The following is a 17348-nucleotide window of genomic DNA, read 5'->3' on the forward strand; positions in this document are numbered from 1 at the left end:
CTGAGTGTTGAGGTGTCTCTAGAAAAACCCAAGGGAGTTTTCTTCAATCAAGATTTTTTTATGATTCTTTAATTGAGACCTTGATTTGATATACCAATTTTAGTTCTGCCTTGAATCAGAAATTGGTTGGTGATTTGTGCAACGCTCCTTTGTATCCTAATTAACTTTAGTAATTAGTGAGTTGATCTTTTTTGATGTTTCTTGCCATCTTAAGTTGTTGTCTATTTTCTTTTTCTCCTTTTTGGATTCTGGTGATTGGTATTGATTGACTTAAATTGATTTGTCTTTTCATTTTCTTTTTGGCATCTGATAAATGAATATTTGATTTATGTAGTATCCATTTATACTCCTTTGATGAAGGTGGTATGATCTCCAGATTTTCTGTTTGAATCACTTTGTTGGTTTATCTTATTGTCTTCTTTTGTAGACATCCACAAATTTTGCTTTCTTTTATTTCCTGACATTATTCAAAATATATTAAGTTAGCAATCTCCCTTTTTTTCGATAATGACGACTTTATTAGAAAGCTTTTAAATTTACTTTCCTGTTGTGACAACTGCCTCTTTGAGAAACAGAGTAGCTGAGTCGGATGAGATGCGAGTGACCTTATGTGCATCAACCTATTGTTAAATGAACTCCTTCTTATAGCACTTATCATTTATCAAAACATATCACATGCTGGCAAACGTGCGTGTATCAGAAGTAGCATCAATAAAAGAAGGTCAAAAATAGAATAGATTCACTAATGAGTCAACCATGATGCGGGATATCAACAACCCATAAGGTAGATGGGAGGATGAATCAGGATCCTCAAGGTTCTCCACCATGTACTCACGAAATCATAACACCCAGTTGATACAATATTTTTTCAACAGAGAAAAAATAACATACACATCTCAGTTGGAAATGTTGCTAAGAGATCCCTTTCACGGAATTAGAGTATTAGCGACTGTATGAGCCAGAATACAGTTATCAACACCAAGAGATAAGGATCCAAAGTTAGTAATATCAGCACCAGTTTCAAACACAAACAATTCCGCATTTTTCAAAGAGATTTCAAAGTTTTCCGAACCACATATTGCCATGCATGAAGGATATCGCCAGAAAAATCAGATCCAAACACATTATTAAACAAAGAATCATTTAAAACAATGTGATTACCCAACACAATAGTCTCCCATTACCACTATCAGCAGATACCCGAAGGTTAGCATAACACAGACGAACATGTTTCTCAAAGAACTCAAGGCCACAAAGATAAAGTAACTTAGATATTTTCTGAGCACGAAAAAGCATACTTACAACATAATGAGATGCTCCAACTGCTCTAGATTGACCACCCTTCATGGTATAATAGGACGCCTGGAAAATGTCACAAAACAAATTTTATGCTCTAGCCCCTAAAATCGCAGAGAGTCCTCATCAGTGAAGGAGTCGGGGAGAGCAAGTCATGCTTTCTTGGAGACTTCTTCTTCGCAATAGATGGACGCTTTTTAGTCGAGGAAGAAAGACCGATAGAATCAAATTCTGAAGAATTAGAAGATAGTTAATCTCAAATGAACTGGAATGAGAGGCAGAAATATTTTTACGAGAGTTCATTGATCTGGTGCAAGTCATATTGAGAAAAAAAATAATGAATAAAAAGGGGAAGAGATGAAAAGATATAGAGTGGGGAGAAGAAGGATGAAGATGAACAGGAGAAGGGAAGATGAGGAGACGTTTGAATTGGAAAAGAAAGACTAGACAGAAGAGAGAGGGTTACAGAAAAAGAAAAGTCCAGGAATTTACAAAAGGAACTGATATCAAAGCTGGCCATAAATAGATCAAACAATTAAGATTAGTAATAATTACAAATAAGATTTTTCTTTTATAAAACCATTTAAAAAGGCGCTTTTAATATCCATTTGAAAAAGTTTAAACCGCTTGTAAGAGGCATATTTTAAAGAATTCAAATTGATTCTAACTTTGCTACGGGAGCAAAAGTCTCGTCTAGTCAATACCTTGTTGTTGTGAGTATCCTTGAGCAACAAGCCTTGCTTTATTTCAGAAAACTTTTCCATCTTTATTCATCTTGTTTTGAAATATCCATTTTGTTCTGATAACTGAGCAAACTTTTGGTCTTTCAATAAGAGTCCATATTTGATTTCTTTCAAGTTGATAAAGCTCTTCTTTCATTGCTTTTATCCATGATTCATCTTCCATAACTTCATTTATTCGTTTTGGTTCTATTTGAGATACAATAGCCAGGGAGGCTTTCTTTCAAAGGGAAGATTTTGTTTGGGTTTTATCATCTGGTTTTCCAAGAATGAAGTTTTTAGGATAGCTTGTATGATGTCTCCATTCGATGGGGATATTAGTTTTGTCGACTGGAGTAGTCGACTCCACCTTTGTAGTAGCTAGATCTTCAGTATTAGTTTCAGCAATGACCTTTAAGATAATTTTAGATTGATTGAATGAGGTAGTTTCATCATTACCAATTTCTATTTCCTTCATTCGTGGATTAATGTCATCAAATACCACATGTACAAATTTTTTAGAACTTAACATTTTTTTATTAAAAACTCGAGAAGTCTTGCTAGATAGTGCGCCTAGGAAAATACTGTTATCACTCCTTGGATCAAATTTACCAAGATTACTCTTACCGTTATTGTGGATGAAACACATACAACCAAAAGGATGAAAGTAACTGATATTTGCTTTTTTCCCTCTCCATAGTTCATAAGGTGTCTTCTTTAGTATAGGTTTGATGAGACACCTGGTAAGAATGTGACAGACAGTACTTACAGCTTCTGCCCAGAAATGGTCTGGGAGATTTTGACGAGTAGCATGGTTTTTGATGTATCACGTAAAGAACGATTCGTTCTTTCCAATACTCTGTTTTGCTGAGGTGATCTAGGTGAAGAGGAGTTTTGAGTGAACCCGTTTTAAGCATAGAATTCTTCAAATGCCTTATTCTCTAATTCACTACCATGATGACCGTGGATAGTACTGATGAAATAACCTTCTTCTCTTTGAATTGTTCTACAAAATGCTTCAAAATTTGTTAAAGTGTCATATTTGTAAGAGAGAAATATAACCATGTAAACCTTGAAAAGTCATTGACAATTATAAAGCATACCTTTTACCTCTAATACGAGCAGATTGGATAGGACCAAATAAATCATATGAAGGAAGGATTTGAAGAGGTGATACACTCAAATTATACTTCCCTAATGAAGTATAAGCGGTCGTATCAAGGGTTAGGTTGGGGTCGATCCCACGAGGAAAATGATTTAGACTTAACTTCAATCTACTATTACGTCTATTTAGTCAAGTCCTTTCCAAAAATAATTAATTAAAGGGGGGGTTTTGTGTAACAAAAATGTTTAATTATTTCTAAGGAAGACAAATAGCAAGTTTATAACTTTGGTGTTTATCAAGTGATGAGAGAACTAGGGTATAAGTGTTCCCATAGGTTCATAACGTGTTAATCCTAGCTATAACAATTCTTTCTTAGTGTCTTGCATGCAAAGTGGTAAGTTATGTATCCCTAATTCCTTTGTCCGACAACTAGAGAATTTCACTCCGTACCTTGGTCTGGCTACGTGTGTCTACTTTACTAAACCTTACCTTTACCTCATATTAAGCATCATGTTCAATGTATGGCTAAGTTACTACTTTGCACCAATTGAAAATAGCATATTAGATTGTGTATACTAAATCTATGTTGATAATTCTTTTCCTATCAACTACCTCCTTGGTCCGAAAAGTAGAAATAGGGCAAAATCTAACGCGTGCACCCGTTAAAAAGACTTCTAAATGAAATAATTATCAATACATGCAAGAACCTATTCTAGAATTGTTATTTTGCTAGTTTTACCTTGTTAATTACCAATGGTTCCCACACCCTAGTTGTGGATTTAGTTACCTATGCTTAGAAATACACAATTCATAGTTATTAAACAAGACTTCATGTACTTACTTTGACAAGTTTTAAGACAATCCAAAAATCACACTTGAATTAAAGAAAATATCTTGAGAATTGATTCCGGAAATTTGAAGTAATTCCCAAAATCCGAAGTTGAACTTCCAATAACAAGAGTATGAAAAAAAATAACAAAAAGTGTAACCCCAAAAATGAGGTTTTAACACTATTTATAATAATATAGTCCTAACAAGAGTATGAAAAAAATAACAAAAAGTCTAACCCCAAAAATGAGGTTTTAACACTATTTATAATAATAAAGTCCTAACTAAAAAGGGGTTCTAAATAAGGAAAATTTGTCCCAAAACGCGTCTTCAGTCAATGACCCAACTGATGGTCCGTCGATGGAACGACGGACCATCGACTGCCTCTGTCGGTCCACACTTAACTTTTTCTTCAGCCTTCACTTTTGCGTCCTCTCTGTTACATTCGACGGACCAACAACACGGTCCGTCGTCTCACTTATGGTCCGTCTATGCCTCCGTCCTTCCATACTTAGTAATTTCTTCAAGTCGGCTACTGGGAATACTCTTTGTTAGAAATGACGATTTGCCAAGATGATCCGTCGATCAGTTGACAGTCCGTTGATCCTTCCGTAGACCCACACTTGGTTAGATTTCCCCGAGTTGCTTCCAAATGCTTGAACCTCCAGTCGACGATCACCTACAGACCGTCGATGACTTCGTAGGTCATCACTTCTTCACTGATTTCAGCACAGTCTTCTGCATTTCCGTTTTGGAGAGCTTTCCTACAAACACAGATAAAAATATATAAAAATTACTACAAAAAGTCTTATACACACACTAAACTTAAGGAAAAGGCATTGAAAGTACCGTCGAAACAACAGTACATCAACACCCTCAACTTAAATTCATTCTTTGTCCTCAAGCGACGCACTATGACTCACCACACATAGCGTTGATGATCAACAAGCGGTTGGGTCTGGTTGCCCAGAACCCGCTCTATCAGTAGGAGGGACACCGTCAGTACTGTCCGCAGCAATGTCTGCACCCTCAGTGGTGCTCCTCTCAACATCCTCATGTCTTGATCTAGACGTCCCAACAACCAACTCACGAATCCTTATCTGTCGGGCTTCCTCATCAACCAAAGAAGCTCTCCTTGCGGCCTCAAATTCAGTGCGCTCCCTCTTCCTAGCTTGAGCCTCATCACTCTCTCTGGGTCGTTGTCTCTTGGCACACTCACGTGGCGGGGAGGTTGGCACCTCTGTGGTTTGGAATAGTTCACTAAGAGCCATATCCTCAACAAGCTTCGCAAGTGTGGCCTCAGGCTCAGGTACTCGCACATCCAGTATAGCATCCACATCAGCCCTCGGATTCGCCACAACAACTTGGGTAGTCGTCAAATCAATAGTAGGGGTTGGTCGGTGAGAACTCTCAACTCAAACGTATTAAGGGGCTGGTGACTGCCAAAATCTGCCGCTCAGTCTGCTGGGCAATCTTTTTCTCGATTCGATCCTCCGCCTCAGTAATGGACTTTTACTCCAATGCTGGATATGATGCAACAATGTGGCTATTTGGGTCTCTAATTTCTGGACCCTAGCAAGTGGGACCAGTGCTGCTGATGATGTAGAACGGGAGGAACTCGAAGGTCTGCTAGAGCCCGAGAAAGACTCGACCGTGGTGATGTCGGTAGGCTCTGATGTCGCCTGATCATCCCCTTGGGCTTGCTCTACCGTGCTCTACTCTGGGCCCTCTGTTGGGTGCTGCCTCATTGGCCTCATCCCAGATGAGATCGATGTCAGCTGTCCCAGTAAGAGTCTTGAGAACATCAATGTGCCAAATAGGTACTCCAGCAGACCTGTAGAACTCAAAAATCATACAGGGAAAGTGGTCGAGGCCTTAAAGTCCCTCTCATGTATGACTGCCAGCAACAACCTCAGAAAATCCTCCTCTAACCCCGCAACCATAGCAGCTACCAATACTGCTCTATCCCATGTCAGAATGTTTTCAGTATCAGTCGGGGATAGGTAGTGACAAACCAATAGCCAGATAAACTTGGCAGCAAATGTGAGGTTGACCTTCTTGATAAGGCCTCTGGGCTCAAGAACCCTATCAGCACCCTTACGATCCACAGAAATGTGCTGGACTATCCATCTATCTGTGGTCTCTCTCACCACCTTATCTCGCTGGAAGTGGTCCTCCTTAATCATCTTTCACCGGTAGTCAAACTCGGGGTTTAGGGGCTCCCTGGTAGTATCTGTATCAGCACCGTATAAGAAACTAGGAGGCAGTGACTACGCCGGACGCCACCTTGGGCGTGTCGGTGTTCGGGTGCCTAGTGGCACATACTCAAGATCAGTCTCATCGTCTGATGAATTAATCACCAGCCGGCTTGGAACGTCCTCGGGAGTAGACAATGTTAGGCTTGGGGGCCATTTATACATGCAAAAGAAGGTTACTAGTACCAGCGTAATCGTGCAACACACTCAAAGGAAGCAAACAACAAAGGTGGTACAGAAAACACAATCAAGTTCAGAACTGCAGAACTGAACGATGGGTACTACCGACGGTCCGTTGATGGAATGACGTTCTGTTGGTAGGGTCTGTCGCTGGACACCTAGAAAAGTTTAGAAGTTATAGTTCTACAGTAGTTGCAGTTAGAAACGACGGACATGCAGAACGGTTCGTTGATAAAACGAAAAATCGTAGCAGTCCACTTGGACAAAATTTTGGGAGCTTCAGAAAAAAGGTTTTGTTACAAATGATAGATGTGCAGGACAGTTCGTTGAAGAATAGACGGACCGTAGACCCCATCCGTCGGTGGACACTTAGAAATTTTTTTGAAACCTCCAGCAAACAGGGTTCTGTTAGAAGTGACGGATGTGCAGGACGGTCCGTCGATTTCATCGATGGATGTAGATCACATTCGTTGTTCCAGAGTTTAAAAAATTAGGTTGTGGCTATCGACGGACCCCATCGATGGTCCGTCAATTGACCGACGGTCCTTAGACGGGGTCTTGTACTATCGGATAGAGTCAGATTTGTTGCCATCCCCCTTTGCACTCCACCCATACACAAATTCAAGCATAATACTTAAACACATGTTCTATAACAATATACACATCATTTCATCATTTGTAGGGCTTTGATTATTTCAATTTTAATCCTAGCTTCTAAGATGCTAACAAGCCCTAAGCCGGAAAACAACAAAACACTTACGCAAGATCATTTAGACACTAACACCGCAACCTATTCACTTTCCATCATTCTAAGGGACTAGGGACCAAATTTTAAGAAGTTAATCATGCAATTTCATCCCCAAGTCAAGACCCACATACATGTTTCATCATTTTCGCATGCTGTTGAAAGAGTATTCAGTGAGCAAATGAGAGCAGCATACTTGTAGATTGTGGTGGAGTGAACGGGAGGATGAAATTTGTAAGACAACACCAATCCCATTCGAACACCGACCCGAAAATTGAAAGAAAAGGATGGGAAAGTTTGGGGAGAAGGGTTTGGGGACTGAGGGGATTTAGAGAAGATGGGGAATCAGAAATTTTAGAGTGTATGAATGGTGGAGTTATTGGGGGAGTTTAAGGGGAAAATGGGGAGGAAAATTGTTTGGGAGGGAATTTGAAAAGGTGTGGAGTAACTGAAAGGTTTGAATTTATTATATAGCCGGCCGGGTCAGGTCGGTTCATTGGATATGAGGAACGTACGATTCCCCGCCGAGGGACCATAAGTCAGTGGACGATCCTTCGACTGTGCCCTATCTTAGAAAAAATTAAAAATCATACCTGGGATCCACGGATTCATTGTCGATCCATCGATGAGACGACGTCCCATCGATTGGTTCGTAGATCAGTGCACAAGACCAATTTTTGCAGATTTCCTTAGGTTTGGTCCCTGCACATTGAGCACCTAATAAGCCATTCTTTTTGTATTTTCTAAACACTTTTTAGATACGGATCCTAGACTACTCTCTAGCCAACACTCTAAAAGAAATAAAACAAAAAATACACACATGATATTAAGTAAAAATCGAAATAATGCAACTATTCCTATAAAGACAAGAAAAACCTAATGTTGGATAGAGGATACATATTGGGTTTCCTCCAAATCAGCGCTTGATTTAACGTCGCAGCATGACGCAAGACTCTTGATTACTCCGACTTCATCAAGATGGTATGCCTTAACCACTTCATTCACATTTTCCACATGCCCTAGGTAGATTTTAATTCTTTGCCTGTTTACATGCACCTTTCGTTCTCCTTGTTCTCCAACTCAACCACACCATGAGGGAACACTTGAGTGATCAAGAATTGACCAATCCATTTAAACTTGAGTTTGCCCGGAGACAAGCACAACCTAGAGTTGAACAAAAGCACCAAATCCCTAGCCGCAAATTCGCACTTTTCAATCTTTTGGTCATGGTACTTCTTCATTTTTTATTTGTAGAGGGCTGAACTTTCATAAGCCTTCAAGCGAAACTCATCAAGCTCATCCAACCCATTTAATCTCTGTTCCACAGCTTCATTCCAATCCATCTTCAGTTTCTTCATTGCCCACATGGCCTTATGCTCTAACTCAACCGGCAAGTGGCAAGCCTTCTCATATACAACTCGGTATGGAGAGATACCTATGGGAATCTTGTATGCTGTCCGGTAGGCCCAAAGAGAATCATCAAGCCTCCTTGACCAATTCGTTCTGCTAGCTAGCATTCACCGGTTTTGCCAAAATTTGCTTGATTCTCTGTTTGACACCTCAACTTGCCCACTAGTTTGAGGATGGTAAGAAGGGACTATATTGTGACGAAGCCCATATTTCTCCAACAACCCTTTGAAAAACTTGTTGCAAAAGTGGGATCCCCCATCACTAATTATAGCTCTAGGGGTGCCAAATCTGGAAAATATGTTCTTTTTCAAGAACGCGGTGACACGCCTCCCTTCATTGTTTGCAAGTGCTATGGATTCCACCCATTTTGACACATAATCAACCTCGACAAGAATGTACTTCATCCCATGAGAACTCACAATAGGGCACATAAAGTCAATGCCACACATCAAACAACTTAATTACAAGAATGGGATTTAAAGGGAGCTATTGCTTTCTAGAAATACCTCCATCTCTTTGGCACCTATCACATGCCTTGGCGAACTTATGAGCATCTTTGTGTATAGTTGGACAATAGTAGACACATTGCAAGATTTTATGGGTAGTCCGGGTAGCACTATGATGCCTTCCCACAGATGAGGAGTGGCATGCCTCCAAAACACTAATTTCTCAACTTCCGGCACACAACGGCGAACAAGACCATAAGCACAACTCCTGTATAAATATGGCTCATCCCAAAAAAACTTTTTCACATCATGCATGAACTTTTTCCTTTGATGAAAGGACAAGTCCGATGGTACTATATCACTAGCTAAATAATTTGCAAAATCAGCGAACCATGAAATCAAGTCTTGAGAAGTGGCCAAAACATGCTCATCAGGGAAAGTATCATCAATTTCAGCCTTTTCACCCAACTCTCGCATAGCTTCATCTTTTAATCGGGACAAGTGATTGGCAACTTGATTTTCGGTCCCTTTTTTATCTTTCACTTCAATGTCAACTTCTTGCAACAGTAATACCCATCTAATAAACCTTGGCTTCGTATCTTTCTTTGCTATCAAATATCTCAAAGCAGAATGATCAATATGTACTATGGATATCGTGCCAAGCAAATAGAAATGAAATTTCTTGAAAGTAAAAACCGCCGCAAGGAGCTCTTGCTCAGTCACAATATAGTTCTTTTGAGCTTCATTAAGGGCCTTACTAGCGTAATAAATGGGGTGAAGGATTTTATCCCTTCTTTGACCCAAAACTACACCAAGAGCAACCCCACTAGCATCACACATCACCTCAAATGGCTTGCTCCAATCTGGGGAAATAATAATGGGCGCAGATACCAACTTCTCCTTCAACTCACAAAACGCTTTCAGACAAGATTCATCAAAATAAAATTTACACTCTTTCTCAAGTAACTTGCACAGAAGAAGTGCGATTTTTGATAAATCTTTGATAAACCTCCGGTAGAAGCCCGCATGCCCAAGAAAAATCCTCACACCTTTTATAGAGATGGGTGGAGGAAGTCTCTCTATCACCTCAACTTTGGCTCGATCAACCTCTATCCCCTTCTTGGAGATGCGATGACCCAATATAATACCCTCTTTCACCATGAAGTGACATTTCTCCCAATTTAGCACAATGTTGCAATCTTCACACCTCTTGATAACCTCGCCAAGTGACTTAAACAATGCTCAAAGGAATTGCCAACAACAGAAAAATCATCCATAAATACCTCAATGGTGTTCTCCACCATATCGGAGAATATAGACATCATATATCTCTGAAAAGTACCCAGTGCATTACACAACCCGAAGGGCATTTTTTTGAACACGAAAGTTCCATAAGGAAAAGTAAATGTGGTTTTCTCTTGATGTTCCGGTGCAATAGAGATTTGGTTGTAGCCCGAATAACCATTAAGAAAACAATACCACCCCTTTCATGCAAGCCTATCCAACATTTGATCCATGAAGGTAATATGAAAATGGTTTTTCTCAGTCCATGTATTCAATTTCCGGTAATCCATACACACTCTTTATCCGATCATCGGCCTCATTGGAACAAGCTCATTTTTATCATTAGGGACCACAATCTTTCCCCATTTATTAGACACACACTGAACAGGGCATACCTAACTTCTATCAACGATCGGATATATGACTCCGACATCCAACCACTTAATAATATCCTTCTTCACTACCTCTTGCATAAGTGGATTTAACCGTTTTTGATAGTCTATACTTGGCTTATGATCGGGCATGAGTTGGATTTTGTGTGAATAAATACCGGGTGAAATCCAATAATGTCCGCAATAGTCCATCTAATAGCTCTCTTGAACCTCTTCAACACATCTACAAGACACTCCACTTGCTCCATATTCAAATTCGATGCAATGATTACCAATAAATTGTCACCTTTTCCCAAGAAAACATACCTCCGATGAGGTGGTAGAGCCTTAAGCTCCAATTTGGGGCATCCTCAATAGATGGTCTCGCAGGTGGAGACTCGCGATGCTTCATATCTAACTCAACTTCTTTAGTTTGAACCGAACATCACCTCGATCAAGTGCTGCAACCAATGACCTATAGTCTGCAATACCATCACTCTCAAAATTCATAATCACTGCTACGAGTGCCTCAACACCAAGACACTCTTCTATATGTACCTCTGACGAATGCTCAACTATGTAGGATATCGCAGATATTAACTGGAGCTCACCACTCTGCCTTATGGACTTGCAAATGTTGAAAGTCGCTTCTTCATTGTTCAACCTAAAATTCATCTGCCCTTTCTCCATATCAACCAAGTTACAACCGGTAGCAAGGAAAGACCTCCCAAGAATAATAGGCACCTCAAAGTCCACCTCACAATCAAGAATCACAGAATCGGCCGAAAATATGAATGACTCCACCTTTACTAACACAGCATGGAGTATCCCAATAGGCCTCTTCACCGTTCAATCGACCATCAGTAACCACATCGCAGTGGGATTTGGGCCACCCAAACCCACCTTCTTGTAAATAGAGAAAGGCATGAGATTGATGCTAGCCCCAAGATCACATAATGCTTTCGCAAAGTTTAACAACCCGATTGTACATGGAAAGCACCCGGATCTTCTTTCTTTCGCACAAGATACCTTGTAGCAATAACACTACAATGTTGCATCCAATCATCATCCTCAAAACTAATCGATCTCTTCTTAGTGACCATATCTTTCATGAACTTGGCGTAACCAGGCATTTGTTCGGGAGCTTTTATCAAAGGGACATTGATGGAAAACTGTTTGAACATAGTAATAAAATGTCGATATTTGTCATCTTTGGTCTTTTCACCAATCTTTGCGAAAATGGAGGTGGTGGTCTAGGAAAGGGAGTCACTTTTTGGGGTGTCTCAACTTCTTTCGCCAATTTATATACCAACTCACCACTAACTTTCTCTACCTCATTATCTCCTCTCTTCTCATCTTCGACGCCAGACGACATAGGTGGATCCATGGTCTGCTTACCCCCTCGAGTAGAGACTGCTATACAATATCTATTTTTTTTGGATTTTGGACAATATTGCTAGGAAGAGTACCCGGTTGGCATGGGTTCACAGTAGAAGACAATTGGACCATTTGCAACTCAAGATGCTTGATTGAGATTGTATGTGCATCCACCTTTTGCCCAATATTTGCTAAATCACCTCTCAACTCTTTGGCATGCTCATCACAAGCATCAAAACTCCTCCTCATCTTCTACAACATATCCTCAACTCGCGCCATACTACCTCCACCATCCCTAGGAGCAACTTCTCGATTTTGAGGTGGAACATAGGGCCCACTCTGATCATTTCTATTACCATAGTTACCCCGGTTGAAGTTGTTGTCGTGGTTGTAGTTGTCATCTCGTGCATAGTTACCATCTTGGTTGTAATTCCCATAGTTTTAACCTTGATTTCCATGACCTTGGCGCAAATTCTGCTGATTGGAGCCTTGGGCATTCGGTCTCCAAAACCTCCCGTCTACTCATTCACTGCATAAAAATCTTCTTCATAGTAGTAGTCATCAACCGGTGATGGTGGTTTAGCCAAATAGTTCACCGCATTTACCTTTTATGCACCCCCGATGACATATTTTAACACCAACCCAAGCTCAGTTCTCATTTGAGCCATCTCTTCACGAATCTCATCTACGGCTGGGTTGTGTGAAGCTTGCAATTGAAAAGTGTTTCTCGCAGTATCTAACTTCCTAGTGCTCCAAGCTTTATTATTTTGGGAAATTTTCTCTAATTTATTGGTTATGAGCATCAACCGGTGGAGGAGGTTGATGGTTGATATCATCACCAACATCAGTAAGATTGTGTGGATTGTTCATTCTGCGAAGCGTACGGTTCAGTTCTGGATCAAATGGAAGCACTATTTATCCTCAACACCGTGTATTTGGCATCCACTAGAGTTAGACCTGAAAGAGACAAAAACAAAGAGAAAAGTAAAATTAGGAATTTTTTTACTAAACTTCTGTAATTGTGCTTAAAGTTAATCTAAAAGTCACTATCCCCGGCAGCGGCGCCAAAATTTGATATGCTGAAATTATACTTTACTAATGAAGTATAAGCAGTCATATCAAGTAAAGAACCCAATTGTTAGATTGGGGTCGATCCAACGAGAAAAATGGTTTAGACTTAACTTCAATCTACGATTACGTCTATTTAGTCAAGTCTTTTTTAAAAATAATTAACTAAGGGGGGGGGGTTGTGTAACAAAAATGTTTAATTATTTCTAAGTAAGACAAATAGCAAGTTTATAACTTTGGTGTTTATCAAGTGATGAGAGAAACTAGGGTGTAAGTGTTCCCCATAATTTCATAACGTGGTAATCCTAGCTATAACAATTCTTTCTTAGTGTTTTGCATGCAAAGTGGTAAGTTATGTATCCCTAATTCCTTGGTCAGATTTCCCCGAGTTTCTTCCAAATGCTTGAACCTCTAGTCGATGATCACCACCTATGGACCTTCGATGGGTCGATAGACCATCGATGGCTTCGTAGACCATCACTTCTGCATTGATTTCAACGTAGTCTTCTGCATCTCCATTTTGGACAGCTTTCCTGCAAACACAGATAAAAATATATAAAATTACTACAAAAAGGCCCTAGACAAACACTAAACTTAAGTAAAAAGCATTGAAAGTACCGTGAAACCACAGTACATCAATAGGTTTAAAATTACTTACAATGTTTTTTACCTTAAAAGATGAACGACTTTGCTTACCCAATTGACATTCATCGCAAATTTGATCTTTCTCAAAATTTAGTTTTTGTAAGCATATGACTAGTTAAATTCTAGATAGTTTCTCAAGATCATGCATATTTGCTTGTCCAAGTTTTCAATGTCAGATCGAAGGATCACTTGTGACTGCAGTTAGACAGGTAAGAGAAAGAAAAATTAACATTATTTAAAACATATGTATTATTTACTCGACTCCAATGAGAGTAATCTTTTTCTCAAGATGATTGACAATGCAGCTTGCTATCAGATTGCATGATGATTTTTGAGTAATGGTTCTTACTCCTGTTACTTCTCCTTTAACATTGTCCCCAAATCTCACAAATCCTCCATCAATCTTTTTTTAACATTTAAAGTTTTGTTTCTTTCAGCACATATTTATGGAGCATCCACTAGCAAGTACCCACATTCCTTTTTTTTATAGGTTTTCTTAGACCGCTCCTACAAAATAATAAATTAGTTTCTTTTAGGTATCCAAGTATTTTTGGATCCTTGATGGTTAGAAGTCTCTGGTCTCCAAATCCATTTTCCAGAAGTGTATTTTCTACAATTAAAAGATTTGTGACCAAGATCACCACAAGTGTAGCAGTTAATTTTAACGGAGGTTTCAGGTGAATAAGAATTAGAACTAGATTTATTTGATTTGTAGAAACTGTGATTAGGAGAGTTTCTCCTATATAAAGTAGTTTGGTTAGATTGACCAGGACTGTGACTGGGCGATTTTTTGATGTTATTCAGTTGCATTTTTATTTCCTCTAAATCTTCTGTAAGTAAGCCGACCTCAATTTGAATTGCTTCAAGAAGAATCTGCCAGTCTTTCTTTTCTTGAGCAAGCTTATTGTATTCGTTAATAACCTTCTTTAATTCATCAATAACCATGTCCAATGATTTTTTTAAGTCATTACAATTAACACAATTGAATGGTCTTACCTCATTTGTTTCACCTAGTTCCATGAAACATAGGTTGGTCATTTCATTATGATCATCATCAATTGTTTCTCCTTGATTTCATGCTACAGAGTTTTAGGATCCTCGTTTCTTTGATTATTTCTTCTTCTTTGTTGATAACAATTTTGTTTTAAGTGTGCTGGTTTTTCACAATAGTAGTATCGATCATCATTTATTTTGAAGTCGTTATTCTCTTGAGGTCTTTGTCATTTTTGTCGTAGTATTTGTCTCACTCCTCGATTTGTGAAAGTTATTCCCTCATCATGATTTTCATCGACCTCTTTTCTAACGTCAGGTGTCTTGGTTTTGAATGCCACCGTCCTATAATCCTTGTTGTACCTGTTAATTTAATTTTATTCATAGGCCATTAAGTTGCAACGAAGCTCATTATATGTCATTTTTTATATAAATATCTATCTTCAAGAATGACAACTTTGGTTTCCCAAGCCTTGGGAAGACTTCTAACAAGTTTCTTTACTTGTAATGCATTTGAATACACTATTCAAAGAGTTTTAAGTTCACAGACAATTTTGCTGAATCTTGAAAAGATAGATTTAACGTTTTCATCTTTGGCTATTTTGAACAACTCATACACATTAACAAGTGAACTGATTCGAGCTTCCTTTATTTTGGTGGTTCCTTCATACGTCACTTCTAATTTGTGTCACATTACTTTTGCGGTTTCACAATTTGATATTTTGTCGTACTTTGCTCCACTCACTGCACAATATAATAAACTTATAGCTCTAGCATTAGTTAGGATTACCTATTATTGTTTTCTAGTGATTCCAAATGATTCAAGATTGAATGACTTTTCAGTGCCATCTTTGTCAGTTAGTCCAGGAATGGGCTTTAGACCTTTCTTGATCACTATCCATGCTTGATGATCAGTTGAGGAGACAAAGATTTTGAATCTATTTTTCCAATGAGAGTAATGTTGTCCATTGAAGTATGGTGATCGTGTGAAAAATTTCCATCTTAAAGTAAGGCTCCAAGTGTCACGCCCCAAGCCTACCCCCTGGACGTGGACGGCACCCAATGTACATTGCTGACCTTGGGCAAACCCTTGGCCTGACTTACTCAACTCAACAGAATACTCAACTTAACTAAGTTATAGAATTGAAAAAAAATTCTCATAAATAACTTTAAATACTGTCTTGGACAAAATGACACTAGAGTCTCAAAAATAGAATCTGAAACAACTTTGATGAATGTTGAGATAGACCCCACAACATTCTAAAATAGAAAGACTGGAAAGCAATAAAAAAGGATCCTTCGAAATGTAAGGAGTCTCACCACTGACACTGGAGCTCAAACTGGATCAACGAAACTTTGCTGAATCTGGTTACCTGCATCTGCATCATAATACGAAGCAAGCCAACTTGCATCAATACATTGAATGTACGAGTATGCGAGTTGGAATGCTGAACAACATCTTAAGCTTGATTAGAATAAAATGAACTTACCTGGAATCGACTCAATATATACTCAACTCAAAGTATCAATATAAAGTAATTTAAAACACATACGACACATATATATGAAAGTGATATAGTTCATGTGGGAGTTTCTCTAACTGACAACCAACACTATGAGCCTAAGTGGTGATACAACGTCTCGTCCACGCTACCATAACTGTCATATACTTTGTCGTCGCATAGAACATCCTCAACCTAGTGGATCTACTGGCTAAACTTACGTTATTATCTAAAAAGTATGACCCATTAATACCCATGACGGTTACATGGTTTACATGGAGACTTGAGTTAATATGAACTCTCATCCCCACATCGGTGCTCAATACTACTCCCAAAATATAATTTAGCTCATGCTTTTAAAATAACCTTTTTCCTCTGGGTTGAATAATTTTTTCAACTATTTTCAGCTTTAAAAAAGCCTCTTGGAATCAATGTTCCCTTTTTTTGTTCAAACTCTGTTGAGAAATTCTTACTTTCCTCTTAACTTAAACGTGAAAACATTTATAAGATTTCTAGGGAATACTTAGTTCCCTTATATCTTTTGAGAAATGAACTAAACTCTTTACTTGACTTGGAACCTTTGATCTTAATCAATTCTTTTGGGAATACTTAGTTCCTTTAATATTTGAAGAAAAAACTATATTTTACTCTTTCTTTAAATCTAATATCAAGCCTTCAAACGAAGTTAAAACGTTTACATAAGACTCTTGGAAACATTACTTTAACTTCATATCTTTAGACTTGACTTCTTAACTTACTTGACCTTGATACTAATTTCCTTGAATTGAATTATTAATTCAAGGATCATGATCTCATGTTTATGGATGATTTCATCATGTTTAGATGTACGTTAGAGTGTTGGAATCGACTCAGAAATATAGGTTCATCAATTAAGAACTAGTGCGAAAAGATAGGGAAAGAACATGATGTCTATGTGGCCTTGGCGCTCTAAGAGGCGCAGGGCACCAAAGCTTGATGGACAGAGACTGTACTGAGAGGCTTTGGCAGGTGCGGCGCCCCAGGGCTTGTCATACGGGATTTTTGACTTTTCTTCTTCGTTTTTCATCTCTAAACCTTCTAAACTTCCATGAATATCACCCCAATCACTTGGAATCACTAATAACCTC

This window comes from Solanum lycopersicum, chromosome 10, assembly GCF_036512215.1.
Source record: "Solanum lycopersicum chromosome 10, SLM_r2.1".
Taxonomy (NCBI): domain Eukaryota; kingdom Viridiplantae; phylum Streptophyta; class Magnoliopsida; order Solanales; family Solanaceae; genus Solanum; species Solanum lycopersicum.